This window comes from Anser cygnoides, chromosome 4, assembly GCF_040182565.1.
Source record: "Anser cygnoides isolate HZ-2024a breed goose chromosome 4, Taihu_goose_T2T_genome, whole genome shotgun sequence".
Lineage (NCBI taxonomy): Eukaryota > Metazoa > Chordata > Aves > Anseriformes > Anatidae > Anser > Anser cygnoides.
This window is the reverse complement of record NC_089876.1, coordinates 35,747,981-35,768,126: the sequence shown is the minus strand read 5'-3', so window position 1 is coordinate 35,768,126 and position 20,146 is coordinate 35,747,981. Positions and strand designations below refer to the sequence as shown.

At 39.4% G+C, this 20,146-nt stretch overlaps 1 long non-coding RNA gene across 1 annotated transcript in view; it reads right to left on the bottom strand.

The window, feature by feature from the left end:
• The window catches only part of LOC106042416 (uncharacterized), a 28,127-nt gene extending 9,271 nt beyond the window's left edge, over positions 1–18,856 (bottom strand). Inside the window, exons 1-2 of the long non-coding RNA XR_001211090.3 lie at positions 18,452–18,856; positions 16,447–16,512 (exon numbers count right to left, since the gene is read on the bottom strand). This is a non-coding gene — a long non-coding RNA (uncharacterized lncRNA). The remainder of the gene's footprint in view (positions 1–16,446; positions 16,513–18,451) is intronic.
• Positions 18,857–20,146: the final 1,290 nt, after the last annotated feature.

The window sequence follows — 20,146 nt, the reverse complement described above, 5'->3', positions numbered from 1 at the left end:
CAGACCCCAGATAACCAGCCAAACCTACATGCGAGTGCCACAAACCTATATGTTTTTGCCTAGGCATAAACTCCTCCCCCAAAAAGCCCACTTGATACCAGCAGCTACTTCAGTGCCTAAAATCAAAGTTAAATAAGTAAGAAAAAAAATGATTAAACTGTTTGCAATTTTAAAGCTTAGTCTACTTGGACTGGTCTTTCTGAACCAAAGAAAGACTACAGATAGAAAATTACCATCAAGTCACTTTCATATCAGCATGGTGATGTGTCCCCATAAACACATTTGAGATCGTTTTATGACTTTTGTGACTCAAGGGATAGAATTTCTGCCATATTCCTCAACTGATTATTCACTGTTCACTTAAAACATTTTTTTTTCTGCTGCTTAGCCTACATTTCCTGTTGCTCAGTTTCACCCTACTGTTCCCAGTAATACTTCCTTTGGAGTGCCACCTTCTCTTGGCATATGGTATTCATGGCATTAGCCTTAAAACATTTCCTATCGTCACTAATGGAAGAGAGAACACTGCATTAATCCTTGTGCAAGCAAGTTTTAAACACCTTCTAGCCATTTTAAATTTACTTTTTGTTTCAGCTGAAATATTTTTTTCCCTGTACCTCTGCATCTCTGCCAGTCTAGTGATATCTCTGTAGTGCACACTGCGCATGCACAGTGCTCTGGAAGAATTTCCCAGTCTCGAAGGATCCTAGAAAATGTTCTGCTGTGACGCCTGCATGTACATTATCTCCTCACCTGTGGAGACCTTACAGCCTCCTTCTCCTCCATGCTCCATATATGAAAACAATCTACACAAAAAACACTTGTGAAGGTCTCTCACTTTCCAAACAGCTCCCTCTCAAAAGGGGTCTCGAAAGATCTTCTGTGATTTCCATCGTGTCTGCTCTTCTGGGGGCTGTCAAGCCCAACTAAAATGCTGTTGATCACATAGCTGTGACTGCAGACAAAGAGGCATGGAACAGCACGAGGGAGTTTAACTTTCTGCTTAAATTCTGTACAGTTGTTTTCAATAAGGAAAGCTTGAGCTAAAAAAATAAAAAAAAAAAATCCACTTTCTGCTAAGAGAGTAAACTAAGATAAAACCTTTTCAGAAAAAGTAACCATTTTCCATGAAAGTAAAGGGAGGCCAAAGTTCATCAGTTTTGTTTGCTTCATATGTCTTTTCTGTGGGATCCATCAGGCAAATACTACACTAAAGTATTCATTGAACACAATACTAACATTTGGCATCCATCCTGCATCAGCTGAACTTGTAATCATTAAAGAGATTTACACAGTCCAATCTGCCTTGTTTTGACTGGTCAAAATCAATCTTAATTCAAAGTGCTGCTTTTTACCAGATGTCACTCATCCTCAGAGTATAAGGTCCTAGAGTAAGTGTGATACTAGGCAAAAATCACAGTAAGATGAAGATTATATATGCTATTTTTACAAAAACCACAGCAACAAGTTTCAGCCTCACTGCAATTCTTTGTCCCATCACAGATATTTTCCCTCATAAAAAGAAAAATATTTTTAGGCCTTTATTGTTAACATTTCTATTATGTTTTATTTTTGTCTGATGGGTAAAAAAGTACTCCCCTATCCAATCCTAGTAGTTTTTGTAAGTGCCTTTTTATGTGTTGATGTGGGCTGTAAACTAAGCAGAATGGGTGATTTTAAACTATATTATGAAAATACCATGGTTTCACTTCAGAGGCTATCAAATGGCAAGTACAGTTTTACGGCAGATTTTATCTCATAGCCTTCCCCTCTCACATTTTTCTTTTCTTCTGGTTTTTATATTTATTGACTTTGTAAGACACGGTGTGTCCACGTTGTCTTCTCGCTCAAAACTCACTTTCTTTAATGAAACTTGCAGATTCTGACCCACATCATATGAATTGTTTTCCCTTTCACCACTGAAACAATTTGAAAAAACTAGAAGAAAACATTTGCTTTATATTATTTTCCAAACACGTTGTCAGTAAATAGCAAATCATTTTTAGCCTGATGAAACAGCTTTGTATCTCTTGTCAATGGCAAAACTGTGAAATTCACATCAGTGATTCATATAGTTTTTTGATTACTGGAAAATAAAATAGTTAAAAGCCTAGCAAACCAGGATCATATGTGAAAAGATTAGTTTTGGGATGTAACAGATAGTGTTACATACATTGCACACATACATTACATACAGTTGCAGATATGCCATTCCATATAATTTTGTAGGTGAAATAACCTTTGTGTTTGTTGTAGCAAATGAAACTTTTTATCTCAGATTGTACATGATTTCTACCTTTTTTTTTTTTTCTGAAGCTGAAGACCTTGAAAGAACTTGCAGCATATTCACACTCTACCTTTTCATATCTCATGTGAACCCTTACCAGGAACTGACATTCCCAGTCAATCAAAAAGTCCTCCTTAGAAGACTCATAATCCATATGCAGATGACTTTATCTCTCCAATAATTATATGGAAAGACTAGGCATTTAATTAAGGCTCTGAGAATGAAACTTCATGGAAATCCTCAACTCCCAGATAAAAATCTAAAGCTAAACAGAAATAGCTTTTTTCCCCCTCCTGGTTGCAACATTTATCAGTTCATCTTCCGCCATTTATGACGCAGGACTCAGTCCTTCAGCTTTACACACATGTTTCTCCAAGCCAGTCACATCAAAAGAGAAGAAGATATTAGAAGCACCCTTCTGACATTATTTTTAAATAGCAAGCTTTCTTGTGAAAGATAGTGTCACTGGATTTAATCATCATAGTGTATTTTCTTTCTTCAGTCTAAAACAGTGGGTATAGCAGGCGCGTGCACACACACCCTTCCCCCAGGTAGCTACAGTTAATAAAATAAGCAATTCATTTCTGCATCCTTATCTACCATCTGGGACATTGCTAGGGTCAGTAATTCTCTATGCTGGTGGAAGCACAGATGGAACTGGGGAATTAGGGCTTCACACAGATTGTGCTGTAGATTTCCTCAGAATATGAGCTTTTGTTTTTAAACAAATTAAGTACCTCCTTCTGCCTGGTTGCAAAGACTCTTTGCAATATCCAATCACACATCCATGTAATCCTTTTGTTATTGCAGCCTCTATAACTACCACACAGAGACAAATGAAAGCAAACGTCTTTCTGGGAGTGGTGTGCACTCAGGCACTTGGTTTTACCTGGCTGACTGAGGCACTGGCTTGGGGTGCAAGGAGGACTTTTGTGCAGTATCTGGCTTGACAAAGGTCACCTGAAAACAGTTAGTTATCATCTCTGCTTGTATATCAAACTATTTTTAACTTTTTTTTTCCCTGCACATTTCCTCACTGTTAAGATATTGTGTCCAACAAATTTTACTGCATATGTTAAGTTTATAAGGAGTTAACTTCAACTAATGTGTGAGGTTTGCATGCTTTCCAGGAAACACATGAAACAGACAATTAGCCATATTTTTCCTGGTGACTTGGAATTGCTGATAAGTTCTAGTTCCATTTCTAAGGAGTGTTGAAGAAAGCTGTTTCTTGAGTTGTTATTTAAAACATTCATGGAACAGAAAGTAAGCCCACTACACCAAAAATAACCTTATACTCTTCACACAAGTTACAGTTTTAATAGTAAAGATGTATTAAATCATTAGAAAGCTTGGTAAGCTAGACACTTTTACAGTAACCTAAAAATGGTTCCAGTCCCAAAAGTTTCCCTCGCCTAGCTACAGTCATCACTAGCTTGGAGACCAACATGCACTTAGACACTCTGGCTGCAGAAGTATTTTCCAGCATCTATTTTCTGTCAGCTAACAGCACTGAATCTTCCAAGTGTTAAATTTAACACTGCTAGTAGGAATGCTGTTTCTGCTTTCCCTTGCTGCCCTGATGCCCCCTAGTCCCCCAGGCTCTGGTTGTGCTGTTAGTCCTGGGCTGTGATTCCCATGGGGAAGTATTGGGGTCAGGGTATCAGAGCAGATGGTGGTTGGAGCTTCATCAGTCAACATAGTGCCCAAGAGCCCAGCTGGGACACTGCTGAGACTGCCTCCTGACATGCGTGGTGCCAGGCACCAAAAGGAAGACAGGGAAGCACCCCTGTGGGAACTACAGCAACAAAGGCTGAAGTAATTGGTATAAAAGTCACTTTAATTTTCCCTCAGCCATGGTGAGAAAAGGATGCTAGCACTGAAGCACGAAGGAGGTGTGTGATAGTTTGGTATAAAATTAATTTTAATTTTCCCTAGGCCACGGTGAGCAAAGAATGCTAGCACTGAAGCACAGAGGTGTGTGATGCTTTGGCACTGCACTGAACTCTGTGGATAGTCAGATCCTGGTGCATATTATCACAGTGACCTGATTACAACTGCACAATTGATGGGCTACCAAGTGTTTAACTCTTCACTTTTATCCATTCCTAGAAATCTTATTTTGTTTTCTGGAAAGCAGATTCCTTTTTTTCAATATTTTATATTCCATTAACATAGTAAGGAAAGGATTAAAATAAATTAAAATTCCTCTCATTCTTTCTATTACAGAAGGCTACAGAAAGTAAACTCTTCACAGATTTTTAGGACAACTGAAAAATACCTGTACAGCAGAACTCCAGACTTGGCCTGTGGGAGCTGATTAACTATATTCATGTTTGAGACAGTTTGTACACTTGAAAACACTTCATTGAGTATGCAAGGTAGAAAATTAAATTATCCTGATAGTCATCCACTTTAAGAGGTGGGGAAGCATATCTGTACAGCCAGCTGCACCGCTGCATGGCAGTTAGAAAGAGCTGCTTAAGCTGATGGCAAACTAGAAGCCTAAAGGATGATTCCTCTCTGTACATGTAGAAAAGAGAAAATGACTGATGCTCTTAGCACATCCAGGTTTCCTACCTTTGATTCAGTTTTGAGACATCAACAGGCAAAAGGACTTTCATCCAAACAAGGTGCAGGAATATGGATATAGACGAATATACTCTTCTTTCTCTCTCATTAATCTTATGCTCCTAAGTGGAAGAATCACAGCTGTTTCACCCAGGTGTTTTGCCCATAGACTTTCTGCAGAAACCTGAGTTCTTAATTCACCTTGAATGCCAATGGTAGTGAGACATAACCATAAGAAGGTACCACAACAGATTCAATAAAAAGAAATTTCTTTTAGTGACCTGTCAGGGCCTAATCCTTGATCTCTGTTATTCAGGAATTTTATAAAATGAGATGAACAGTGTACTGAAGTGATTGCCGGTAAACTTGCAACAGATACAAAGATTAGTGGGGCAGCAAGAGAGGAGTACAGATTACCACTTGGAACAGTTTAACTCACTGGGTAATATGATCATGTATTAAAAACGCATCCCACTGAATCAACTAAATGCAATGTAATACACTTGGGAAACACGGAGACAGATTGTACTTACACAGAATGGCGGACTGTCTTGAGAAGCTATGACTCAGAAGAGGATTTACGGGATGTTACAGATAATCCCGTGAGCTTCTGAACACATGAACACATGAGCTTCTGGTACAAAGCTGCATCAATTGCAACTTCTTTTCCTTAAATGCATTTAATAAATATATTAATGAGAATATCAATGATAGGTTATCTTGCATAAAAACTATGTTCAGGTTTGGTGTTAGCACATCAGGAAGATGTAGCTAGGACCAGTGAGAATTCAAAGATTTCAGAATTAGAACATTGTTTTCTGAGATGATGCAAGAAAAGCCTTAACAATGTGATATGCACGAACAAGAGGTTTGGTGGCAAAGGCTGTTAAGACTTCCTTATTAACACCATAGACTGACTTCAAGCTAAAGTTAGACTAGTGCAGTCTTGAGATTGACACCTTCAAAGCTGTGAAGGTTAAACATTAGAATTACTGAGGAGATTTGTTGTAAGATCAGATAACTTCCTATAATATGCTTTGATCAGTTTACAGGAGAGTTTCTTCTGCCTGTGTATATGCTAAGACTGGGATGAGATCCTTCAATTTATCACCTTTGCTCACTTTCATTCTGAAAAACAGCACTGCTTACAACACACTTTCACATCGAATGGCTACATATTTGCAGAACAGCTGTAACTGAATCCTGTTCCTGACAGCTATCTGCTGAGGTCAAGCAGAATTATTTTTGCTTGAGGAATAAATGCTTTGTTCTTCTTCCCCCCAACATCAGATACTGTCTACAGCAGGAGAAAAGGTGTTGAGCCCAGGGGACAGGGATATAGTAAGACAGAAATCCTCTCAGTATCCTGAACATTTACTAGTGAATTTAGATATTTACTCTCAGATATTTACTATCTGAGAACAGATTCCACCCCCCCCCCCCCCCCACCCTCCCACCAGTAAGAGGTGTAGAGACATTTCTGGCTTTAAATTTTCACTACAGCATGAGGATGGGAAGAAACCCTCCAGTGGATCCATCCAGCCATGCCATGCTCCATTCCACCAGTTATCCCACAGTTGTGTCTTTGCTTGCAAAGTCATGTTTTATGCTTTTGAGTATTAATATATAGACTAACTGAAGTCTTTGGTCTTGACATACAGTGTTCAACAGATGCATAATGGTGTGTTTTACAAGTCTGTGCTAGCTGATCTTATGATCTTTTCTTGGCCTAAGGAACAAATATTTAGGTATGAAAACCATTGACTCCCCAACACACACCTCCTCTAGTGACCTACGTGCTTTGAGCAGAAATACCCCAGGTACTTATTCTTTGTGAGCCTTCAGGCAATTTGAAAACATAACCTACACAATTTTCCAATCTTAACGAAGAGTTTGAACCCATGAAAGAAGCATGGGGACCATTACTAGAAAATAAAACAAGCAGTGCTTTATGTAACTGTAAAGTATACAGTACCTCTGTTCTTCAGTTGCACAGTAATAGCTGACTAGTAGAACTCGTGGAAAATGCCATATGTGCAGAGCAAAGATGCACGAGCATCTCATGTTCTTTAACTCACACTGCTGACAAGATGGCTCTGTTACTAACTTTTGTTTTTTGCTAACTGAAGCCACCAAGCTATGGGCAGAAGACATCAGGAGGAGCAGAGCTGCAAAAGCTTTTGTAAGAGTCAGGAAAACACATTATGTGATCAAACAGGTTAAGCCAGGTCTGCATTTTACAATTGCAACACATGACTACTGTTCAGTATTTTCTACACAGTACATTTACAGGTACGAAACATACAGAGGAGGCTATACAGATGTAAGCAAACAAGACCTTAAGTAAATACTTGGGGAGGGGGAAGAAACACCTTCTCCAAGACATTTGTTGCTTAAATTAAAAGTGAAGAAAAAGCTTTTCTTTTATGATATTTTATTTTATTTATTTATTTTTAAGAACATACACATAGCACTTTTATTTGCACTGTAGCAGCACAGAAATTTTTGTATTATCTCCTCTACTCCAATTGCAGCCCCAATGGAGAAGGACTGCAGGTTTAAAATTGACCTTAACCATGTAAGTCTGGTACATAAGCATATTCATATGGAACCAGTTTCAACCACTGAAATAGTATGCTCTTTATACTTGAGAATAAGAGGTTTTGATTTTTAGGGAGCTGGTTGCAGCAAGTACATTAATCAACACAACCATTTGATTGTACTCCTCACAGTGAGCACCAGGCACACATTCACTGTGAATAATGGGAGAAAATTACTTTAAAAATGGGCTGTGTATCTAATAAAGAGCCCAGGAATTGAACTTTACTTCCCAAGCCCAAATACTGCACAATTTTTCCTTTTCTCTTTTGAAATATTTATTTTTTCACCCCCTCCCCTCCTCCCCCCCCCCCATTAACACTTAGTGTTTAAAAAAAAAAAATGAAAAGAAAAGGCCAAGCTAGTATCCATTCCTTTTTCACAAAAACATCCGTGGAATTAGCTCCAGAGCATACATATCCACCCTTTCAGTAAGAGCAGAGGGAAAGCACTTCAAGCAAGAATGATATTTGAAGATTTATGATTTTCTTAACTACCTAAGCAAGCAAAGAAAAACAAGAACTGCAATATTTTTACGTCTGTGAATTATTCAAATGCTCCAATGCTTTCTTTCACAATAGCTAAACTATCTGCTGACACAGATAGTTTAATAGTCTAATAACAGAATGAACTAGAAGGAGATGGCAACCTAATTATGTACTTTTTCCAGTCACAAACTACTTAGACTGAGAAATCTATAAAGACCCTTTTTTTCAGAATCATCTAATTTTAGATTTGCATGATTACGAGTAACCAAATTTTAATTATTAAGAGCATGCAATTACACATGCTGAGTTACGGTTCAGTTAGCTACTCTATGTCCTTGTTTGTATTGTACAAATAATGTTGTTTGTGTCTTTTAAACATGTAGTGTTGTGTCTACTAGAATTTAGAGGTAGTTCCAACTTCAGAAAGTGGACTGATGATTTTTTCAGCTTTTTAGCTCAGTTAATATGGGTGAAATCTCAAGATTATACAGATGACCTGTTCAGTAAACTAAGGGAAACTTATTTCAGATTAGGTTTCTGGTATTCCATGAAATTGTGGTGTTGAGCCACTTTATCTGACACGGCTCAAGTGCACACAGAAAGGTCAAGTAACTTGCCCTAAGTGACAAAGTGACTGAGTGGCTCCTAGACCTCTGCTCCCAGCTACAAGACCTCCCACTCTCCTTAGCCACGTCACAAAGAAACTCAATAGCCTGTGTCATCGGGAAAGTGTTACGGTCTCCAGTCACGTCCTGCTGAAACCGTATGTTAACATTTGGGGGGAGAAGCAACTATCTAAAAGGTGCAGAAAAGCACGACTTTTGCCCTCTTCAATGAGCCTGCAAATGCCCGTTTCCCCTCTCCTGTCCCCCCTGCCCCTACCCATCTGGTACAACAGTGATCAGTACATCTCCCAGTGCTGGCAGCCTGACTCTGCGTCAGCACCTTTCCAAACAGAGCAGATTGCAAAATGCACTTCTGCTGAGGGGCTTATTTCTTTTCAGCCGTAACCTCCTGACTCATTTAATAGACTAAGTATCTGGGATGGAGACCAAAACTTTGTAGCTGGATTCTGTTTTCTGTCCCCTAGGGCAATTAAGTCCTTCCAGCAGTGTGAGCTTGAGACTCCTCTAGTGTTGCCTGCTTGATCCAGGCGGGATCATTGAAAGAGAGAAAGAAAAAGAGTAGTGTGCTGAAGTTCTTATGTTCCTGGCAAAATATTTTAGCTTTGTTTTAAAAAATGCTCTTAAAAGTCCTACATGTATAATGTAGCAGTCAGACATTTAGCCCCAGACTTCAAGTGCATTATACGGACAGGTTAGCCACAGGACTCCCATTGACTTTAATGGGAGTTTTGGTACAAGACCTTTATGCAGAGAACTGGAAATCCACCCTTCACTCACACTAGAGAAAATTTCAGAGAAGCAAAATGTTTTGAGGAGTTGAAGTTTAAAAAAAAATAAATAAATCTGTGATGTCATGGCAGCACAGCTCAGCTCTTATATTACTCTTGAGGGTCTGAGTGGGTTGGTGATGCTGTGAATCCAGAGCTTTGTGTGAGATTTTACATGGTATCTTACTTCCACATGTCTGAAGCACCCTGAAAATTCTTTTGTAATGTTTCACAAGTATTTATGATAGCAAAAAGGTGAACACAAGGGAAAAATGTTTTCTAGACTGTTTCTGTAGGTAAAATGCATTACTACATTTTAATTAAAGCTTTCTTGGCGGGAATTTTAACTTATTAAAACCTGTTTGCCACATATAGATTGAAACTATTATTTTCCTAACCCCCTGAATATTTTGCATACCGCCAGAGATAATTTTTTTTTTATTGGCTTGCACCATAAATCTCAGTGTCGTGAGCCTTTTGTGCATGCTAAAAGGTTAGGGGTTCACCGATTTTGCAAAAATAGAGACAACTGCAGAGCTACAAAAAGATTGTTTCTGAGATTGTTTAAAAAAAAAAGGCAGAATTATACCTTCATGGGATAAGTCTGTAAGAAAACAACTGTCATCAGCAATAGACTTTTATAAGTGATTAGCTATGCTTGTTAGGATGATACATTGGAAACCAATTGTATCTCACTTCCAAATATGATGCAATACATCTCTCCCTCAAAGGATTTATGTCCTAATTTTAGACTTGGCACTGCAAGTGGGTAAAGGGATCAGCTCTAGGAGCAGGTCAATTTGCTCATTAAGAACATGAACATTTTTAGCAGTGCACCACACTTCCTAGCATCCTCATTGCTTCAATTTTTGAAGATACTGCAAAAGAAGTAGGATTTTCTGTAGATGATCTAAAAGTAGAGGGAAATCACTAAATGGACTGGATTTAGAAAACCTTTTAAGCAGTGTCGTCTGCAGAGGATTACGAAGAGGTTACTGTACAAAGGCGGCAGTCAGCTATACAATGTCAGTCTAGATTGCATATTAAAGCAACAGAAGTTGATGAAATTTGATAGCGTGTGAAGAAATTGACATGGGTTTGTTCAAAATGTAGAGTAACCAGGTTACATGGAAGTACAAAAAATAATTTTAGCAGATGGTTCTTCAGGAAACCTCAGAGAAGAGAAAGTCACAAACAAAGTAGGAGATACATAGATTAAATGGAGGGTAAAGATAGGATTTTGCTGTTTTGTAGAAAAAAAGCAGTGACAGAATCTTATTATGTCATGCAGGTGTCATGAGAGAAAAAAGGAGATGTCAAATAGGATCAGCTGAAAAGAATGGAATCTGTTATAGACACCAGAGATAAATATAAATAATAAAAAGGACATAGTATATATGGCTGTGTCTAAACAACTGATATAAGCTGCAGTGTTTTCCAAGATCCTGTTCACTGATTATCTAGACAGGCCAAAATGTACTGTGCTGAAGCTGCGTTTTGGCCAGCATTTCTGCGTTTAGTTCCATGGAAAGTATGGTATGGACAGGTAGGAGGAAAAGGTCTCAAGTACACATCCAGATCCTATCCCAGCGCAGGGCTGGGATGTGTCCAGGACCTGCTCTTGGACCCAGGAGCTGGGAAGCACTGCCAAATCCCACAATATTCACATCGTCTTAGTGGAGCGCAGGAGGATCGTGAAACCATCAGTGTGAGGCAGCTGTGAAAAAGGCAAAATGTTCTCCTGGGATGAAACAGGGGAGGGATTTCTAGCAGAGATAAGGAAACATTGCCTTAGAGGGGCCTTGTCTGGCATGGTGTACATAATGTCCTCCACATTCAACAAAATCTGACTTGCACTGGAAGAAGTAGAGGCAAGGGCTACTTGGGTAGAGACTTTTGGTGAGGAAACAGGTGAAAGAATTAGGTAGACAGCCTCCTCTTAGAGGGGAGGTGATCGCCATATTTCAGCACATGGGGACATAAACGCCAGCAAGTTCCCATCCACTCCCCAGAGCTTTCCACCACTTGCATTGCCAGCCAGGCGGGCTGATGACACCTTCAGCATCAGCTATGGCTTTATCATCTTGCCACTGTTCTCCCCACCATAGCTTTGCAGCTGTTGGGGTTGATGGGAACTTTAATGTTTCCCCAGATGTAGGCATGGCTGATTGTCCAAAGTTGCTGTGTTGTTCAGGCCCACGTTGCTTGCTCTCTCCATAAATTTAGCTACTTGACCATGGTTTTGGTTTTAATTTTTTTTCTGGCACATGGCATTCAGTCCCACAACACACCCAATGTCTCAAGCCAAGAATGACACTTAATTTTCAAGCAGCCTTATTGATGGTATTATAGCTAATATAAATTACACTGAAATATTTAAAATAGCAGCAAGGTCATTTTGTTGCCCAAAAACAGTATATGAAGAACTTTTTATTTTCTTTTAATCATTCTCACTCAATAGATAAACAGTTTGCAAGCAATTGTTTCTAATGCAAAGCCAAGTCAGGTATTAGATAGCATAGGTTATTAAATATTTCAGTTTAGGAATGTTGATAATACACTGAGAAATGCTATGTTTTCACTCAAAAAAGGCAAACTAGCCAAAACCACCCCTCTCTAATGAGCCTGACAAGAGCTAGACACATTTTAGGAGGAGACACATCTGGGGCAAGATTATCGATTTGGGCTGCCAGCCCAGCCTCACTTATGGGCCGCCAAATTTGCCCATCTGTGCATACACTTTGTGAAGTGTTTGCCCTGTGCTAAGGCCCGTCAGCACAGAAAGCCCCATTCAAATTCCACTTAAATCCTCAAAACTCAGCTTAAGACAGACTTAGGTGATGCAGGACTCTTTACGGAGGAGTAAACTGGATCATTTTTCAAGCATTGACACCTGCATATACAGCTGATAGATTCTCACACCTGGCTAAACAGATGATTGAATTTACATCTGGGTAATCCAGTTTAAAAAATGATTTTTGCATGTATAAATCAATATGTTATAGTCTCTGTAGTTTATGCTTGGAAAAAAAACATGTGCCGGGTTGGTAGAAGTTGCTGCTCAGTGCACAGGAAAAATGACTAATATTGGGGATTAACAAAATAGAATTCATGCCCTGAGCTTCTCAGATACTATTAAACAACTGGAAGTACATTTTTACCCCCTAATTCCATTGATACTTGAAAAAACATTTAGGACTATGGCCTAGACTAGTCATGTATCAGCCTCTGTCTTTTCCAGGCTTTGCCAAACTCACATTTTTGCACCCTAGAGTTAATATACTTCTCTGGCAGACTGAGGCAGAGAAAATTACAATCCCCCAGCCCATTGCATCCTTCCTTTGACTAACCAGCCCCGTTTCTTCTCCCCAAGTCAATGAGCAAGAACTGTTGGATGGTGTGGCAGCAACCCTGAAATATGCTCTCCCTGATGTTGCTGCAGCATAAGGTGTGATTGGATACACAGGTGTGCCTCCAAAATGGCTGGGCTGCTGGGATGGAATATTCATTTCACAAACACAAATCCCTGAGATTTTAACTTAATAATCTATGACCATATGCTATACCCATGGAAGCACCATACCTATACCAGATTGTACCACTTAGCACTGCAAAAAAACAAACTGGAGCAGACAGAATATCCTCATCTTTCTTTGGAGCCATTAGCTCCAGCACAGTATTGGATTTAGATTTTCATCTGTTAGTGTTAAGCCACCTCATGTGCAGTCAATGCCAAATGCCTCCAGGATTTGCACTGAATACTTTTGACAAGGAAAACATTATTCAAAACACTCTGCTGGCAGCAGTGTCTGGAAATAACCCATGAAGGAGATCCCGATAAGGCTGAAGACATATTAGAGAAGGGAATCCATGCTTCTTTGACATCACTTTTGCTATAATTAAAAAGAACCATAGGAACTAAAATAGTTATGAAATAGAACAGTCAGAAGGCTATGACAGTCAAGGAGCTCTGGGACTGCTTGGAAAGGCTGCAAGAAGCACCTCCAAGAATAATTGGTAAGTGAGACTGTGCCATGTGGGATCTCCTTCACCTTCCAGTCCCTTGCCCAATGAGCTAGGAAATGCCTGGGTACAAGCATCAGTTTGGAAATGCCGATGGAATTTTGCTCAAGCAAGAGAAAATAATGGGCTGACCCGTTAGGTGTGAGAATTGGCAGCCCAGCCGCATGGAAAATGTAGAGCTGGTGGAGGACGTGGATGAAATAGAAGTTGCTCCACTGCGCCAATCAATCAGTTAACACCTTTGTCAGTTTGTGTTACCCATATAACTTAAGTGGGATATTCAAGTACAGAGGCTAAATATAAATTTATAGGAAAATGTGATGCCATGTTCAGTGATGCATCACTTGGGTCTGAATAGGTCCCTCATTTCTAAGCTCTTCGATCTAGTTACTTCTCCAAATAAATGGGAACATGACAAAGGAAGGAACGGGAGTGGCAGGTAGGAAGAATGGTAGAGAAACATATTTTTTCAAATGTTAGTTGCAACCGTAGGATGAAGGACACAGCTCCTTTGACTACATGACCAGGTTCCTGGTGGCAGCAGGAAGTACAAAGAAAGGCTACAAGGAAGAGAAAGGGTGGGGTGGGGTGTCTGATTCCTTTGTTTTTGTTACATGAAATGTTGCTTGATGGAAAGCAAACACAAGATCCACCACCTCCCAGCCTGATAATAAAGAAAATATGGAAGATATCATTCTACTCTGAAAAGTGACTGCAAAGGTGGTGCCTTGGAAGTAAGCACTATCCTTCAAACTATACCTATCTGCCATTTATTACCATGTCAAAATTGCTGACTTATAGAGCATTACTTTGTCAGTCCTGGATGCAACCAGAAATTTCAGAGCAAAGCTGAATTTATTTTCCCTGCTGAGTGCAGACTAAATTATCTCTACTGGATTTGCAAAAGAATACCATATTCAACATGCAGGGAGAGCTTTATTGGTTTTCAGAATTAGAATAATCTCATTTCATCATCTCATTTCATTTTTCAATTACATTTTCAGGGCTATAGAGGAATAAAATAAAAAGTTACCCTCCCTCCACACACACACACAAAAAAAGCTAGCAGCTATGATTTTAAACAAAACCCAAGAACATACCTGCTGAAAAAAAGATATTGGTAAAGTTCAGGTGTCTGACCAGTGCTTATGTTTGTGACTATATTTATATCTGAAAGCAGAAGCAGTAGATAAATCTCACTGAGGCGCACACTCTCATATAGTCTCCCACAGGTGGGGCTCTGCCCTGGACCTGCCCCGCTCTGGGTGGACCTGAAGCTTGGTCCCTCTCCTAGGGCAGGGATGATGGTCACGGTCTCACCAGCAGCCCATTGCACCTAGGTACTCTATAACTTCAGTCAGGACACTCTGGTTAAACAGACTTACATCACACAGCAAGTGTTTGCTTTATCCTAGAGGGGAAAAGCACAGACTTTGCATATTGCTTGCAGCAACAGGGCAGGAGGCTGGGAGCATTTTTCTTCCCACCTCTTTTACCCTCCCCCAGCACCTCACTGGGTTTGGCATCAGAGAAATAAACTGCATCATCAGCTTATTACATCTGACCCCTTTATTTTTAAAAGTCCACAAACACAAAAGGCTGCTAAAGTTGTTTCAGCTTAGCTTAGCATCTGTGCCCATCAGCTCTTGTGTTTCTTTGTAATATTAAAATTGTGTATTTTGGTTCTGCAGATTTATTACTTGGATGTTTTTCAATATCTTAATCTTGTTTTTGTTTTTTGTTTTTTTGAGACCTTAAAACGTTAGACAGTTTGGGTTAATCTTTTTGCCTTTTATATTCTCATCATTTTGGTCCACTAAAAATAAAGTATAAATAATTGGCTTTACTCCTATCTGCTCTGCTTAAAGTTTTGATAACTTAAATGTGGGCAAATTCTTCTTTGAATCCAATTAAACTAAAGACTTCTGTAAAGAACAGGACTTAAAGTAGAAAAAACAGATACAATATCATATATTAAATAATGTAGGATTCCATTCCTTTTACCACAATAATAGCCTTGAAGCGTTTGCTTTCACAAATGATTCAACCCTGGTGAAAGTGATATAACTCAGCTGAAATCAGTGGAGTTTGCAACAGCTCTGAACTTTGATTCACTGTTTTGCTGAAATGGTTTAAACTTTGGTATGTAATTTAATAAAGACAAAATGGAACCGTCTATCCTAGCTGCTACTGAGTAATTTAATACACCCTCTTTCTAGCTATAGATGAACAAAAAATACTATGACACATCTACATTATCTGTAGAAATACCCTCTTTGAAAGGAGACTGTTCTGGGAAGTCTTAAACTAAAGTATATTCTTAAAGTATATGCTCTTGTTATTATGAGACACTGACTTAAGATGCCTGGATCTTGAGTATGCTCGTTTTCCTCAGTTTATGAAGTTATGACATCCCCTGCTTTGTTGCTGATGTGCCCTCACAGCCAAACAAAAGCCCTCCTCCATGACCTGGCAAGAACTGCCCTGGACTGAAGGGAGGAGGAGGTGCTTGTTGGACCTCTTGGCTATCCTGCTCTCTCCCACTGCTGTGAGACTAGCATTTAAATCCTGAAGACACAGCAGAACTCGGGGTGGTCAGGCCAGGTCCTGCATACCTCTACAAGGGTTCCACCTAAGACAGCTTCCTCTGATTGTGCTTTACCTATGTGACCAGAAGATCCTATCAGTAATTTCATGCCAGTGCGTTTCATATCAAGAAACTCCCCTTCCCCAGACACCCAAGGACAGATCAGCCTTCCCAGCTGCAGGGCCAGGATGCAGGGAGGAGGAGGAGGAAGGGCAGCCAGCGAGTAGGGAGATGTGATAATGCTGGTGTGCCAGCCAGAAGTTTGCCTTCACTAGCCTAGATTAATTAGATATGTATGTGGTTTAAGTATGTATTTCAGAATATAGAAGGAGAATAAAAAAACAAAACAAGACTTGAAGGAGCTATAATCTTAATATTTAGATATTCCCAAATGATTTATACATGATTTATTTCTCTGTGTTTATTTTAAGCTCAATAGACTGCTAGAGAGCAAAATGACATGCCTTATCCCTAGGTCTTATACTCAAGACTTACTTACATTGGATGTGCGGTGCAACACAGTCCTTCTGCTCCCTCAGCCAGTGCTAGGCAGGATACAAAAAACCTGGAATAAATACAAACGTTCATTATTCAGAGCGCTGGTATGGTTTTCAGAAGTGTGTGCGTGAAGTTATTTCTGTGTCTTTGCCATTACTGCCATTTCACTGAGTAACAGATACATGCAAAGGACTGGTTATAGGCAGAACTGTGTGCCCAGGCAAACATTGCATTCTGGCATGCCCACGATTAAAAATCGGACCGCATATGTTCATAACTGACAGCCAATACCTTGGGGCAAACCAGATATTAGCAGGAAGGGTACATGAACTTTCTTGTAAGTAACTATTCGAAAATGTCAGCAATAACACAGACTATTAAATATACCATGGTAGCTGTCTTGTTGCTGCCTTTGCTTACAGAGAAATTCTTAAGGTATTAACTAGGCTAAATGAAATTTACCTTTAGTTTTTGAACACTGAATTTGTAAGTTGTTTAAAAGAATGAACATACCCAGACATTTTAGTCGGTAACTCCAACAATCAGTCATTTAATGTTTTATTCAAGAACACACTATTCCTATCAGAAATATTAGAAGCGAGATATAAACTACTGTCTTCATTCTGGACTACATTGGTCAAAAATGAATTGACTGGTTTTGATGGACCTTTGCTACTAGGTGATTGGTGCAAGCAAAGTCAGAATCAGACCAGGATTATTTTTGCAGGAGACACCTTTAGAGAACAGCCAGCAAAAGCACCTGTAGCATCTGTAGTCATTTATTAAACTAGTGTCAAAACTGATATGTTCACTTCATGAAGCAATTCCCTAGCCCTAGGAAATGGCATTGGAGAGAGGGGAACTCTTCAAAAAGCAGCTAAATAATCAGCAGCAATCCTAGCTCTGATAATAAAATTACGCAGAAGACTCTTCAAAGAGCAGTGTTATTGAAGGTTTCTCCTAACTGACCAGAAGCAAGACCTGTCCATTAAGACTGTAGCTATTGCTGAGATAATTAGCTTTGAGAAAGCTTCTTGGAGTGTATGCAACTTCCTTTCTTCTCAGCAGAAGTAACAGTATTTACTCTCAGAAAAGAATTTCATTTGCTTTCTTTACATTATGGCCAAAGTAAACATACAAGAAATCTCAGGGCCAAATCATATATTTTTTAATTATTATTTTAAGGCAAAATAAGACCCCTATTCTTTAATGTTTCTTACCAGATAAAGCCATACAATTTGTCGTGTTCTCCCCATGGAGGGGAAAAGCTCCTATCTAAGCAGGGAGTGCAGATGTCACAAAGTTAGGATTTAGGTACACAGAGTAATTTTGTCTGTCACTGCTGTCACAGTACTAACTTACAGCTTTTTGGCCACTGCATAAGGATTCACAGCTTTCACTTAAGCATGCAGGCTCCCTATATATTGTAAGCATATGCATACTCTGTAAGTAACTTGACTCTGACTGATCTTTAAAACCAGATGATCTAAAAGGTGCTACCTCAATATAGCATGCTAGAACTGCAGCGTGGGCAAGTGCCCAGTTTTCAATACGAAACATTGAGGATATGAAGGAGATTTAAATTCTATATCTCAGAGGACACGTGCATCATAAAATACAAAAGAAAGAAATGATGCCTTCAGCTACAATAGGGCTACTGATAATGCAAACCTGCTCTGCTAAGTAATACAACAGAGTAAAAAACACAGCTTTTGCTTTACACTTTAAGGCAGTAGTCCCCGTTATCTCTGGTGCTCTTCCTTTTCTGAGAACTCTCACACGTATGTGGATCACACCCACAATCCTGACTACCTGTTTTAGAATTTACAGACCAGAATTCCCCATAAGAAGCTGCAGCACAGGGACCATATTTTCTTCTTATTAATATTCCAATAGGCATATGGAGACAATCTTATTTGCGGGAGTTAAAATAATAACCTGTCTTCTATTAAAGAAGCAAGTCAATAAGAAAGCATACAAATTTTGCCTAGACATCGATACAGTACCAATTCAGAGAATCTCCATTCTGAACTTCAGTCCCTCTTCTGAGGTCACTTTGCTCCTTTTATGCCCTCTGTGTGGAACAGGAAATGCATTGATCTAATCCAGGTGTTACAGACAACACTATCATCAGGAATTTGTTTTCATATAATTATTAGCTGTAGATGCTATTAAAAAGTGAAGCACAGCTGAATCCTTTTATCTAATCCTCCTGCTTTGGTAGGGCTTTCTATTGCCTCAGTATTCCACAACAGGTTATTTTTCTTGGGTCATTTACTTCTGGTCCCATATAGCATTCAATAACCACAGAAGAAATATTTCCTTTGGTATCTGAATTCCACCTACTGAGCACACTCTAAGATGAACCTCCTTCCAGCTGCTCATTACCTGCAAGAGTCTCTTTAAAGTACAACTTCCTACACTGAACTTTATGGCTACAATATAGGAGGAGAGAACCTTTCACCATATGGTAAAACATATGAGTAGGGTACTGCTTCCACCTCTTCTTGGGAGATATTTTAAAAGAAAGTAATGAACATTGTTATATTTCACTTGAAGTCTAATACGGTAGACACACTGTATATGTAGGTATATATTTGTACACTCATTCAGGCAGGATAATTTAAGGAATACTGTTATCAATTACTTGAAAGGCAAAATCAGAACTTGAGCTTCCAGACGTAGAATCATAGAACATCCCATACTGGAAGGAACCTACTTTGTCCTACTTTGCTCACAGCAGAACAGTGCAGTGGAGGAAAGAGCTGCTCAGTACCCTGAATAAGAAAGAGTCAAGTTGGAGCAATGGATGGGCACAGAGTCTCATCTCCAGGTCAACTACCCATAACAGTTTTTAAAATACCTTGTCCTATGACAATTTTTATGACCTGTGCAAAATATGCAGGCTTAATTTGCTCTCCGGGATATCCCAACTGCAACTTAAACTTCACTGTTTGATCCTGTTGATATAAAATGAAACTGTTGTCAGCACCCAGCATTAATGGCATATATATGTACAGGTCTATTCTGTTATTTCTCCTACCAAACTGTTTCTCCTTGGACAGTGAGGTCAGCACACTGGTCACAGCATCACATGGGGGCACACGTCTTCTCTGTAGCTAGGATTCAGCTAGAATATGGCAATGCTCCATAACATTGTCTGGGTGTTAAGCTGTCATCCAAGCCTCAAGGCACTTGAATTCTTTCAGAGCACTCTATTTCATTTTCCTTGCCTTTGTGTGAGGAGATTTCTTGCTTTCATAGGCTGGTTCTTGGTTTTGATCCCTCTAGGACTGGTTTGCACAGTTATTTACTCCAACCCCTCTGCATGGACAAGGCTGTGCAAGTCTGTGCCTCCAGCACACTAATCCTCAACCACCTCATGAGACTGAAATCAACGAGGAATTTTTTGACCACAATGTCACTAGTGGACAAGTAAAATGATATAGATGTCAAGGCTGAGGAAAGGCAAAAATATGGGAGAAGAGCTAAACAAAACCATGAGGAAGTGCACAAGGAAAGCAGCTCTGTCAATGCTGGCCACTCAGGTTTTTCTATGGTGAGCCACAGGCTGTGCTTCAGACATATAACGAGGCCACTGTCTTTCCATAATTTTCATTTCTCGCCTTTCTCAGATCCTTTTAAATCTATATTTATAACATTTTTAAAGGGGTGAGAGAAGGGGACAGGCAATCAATTGA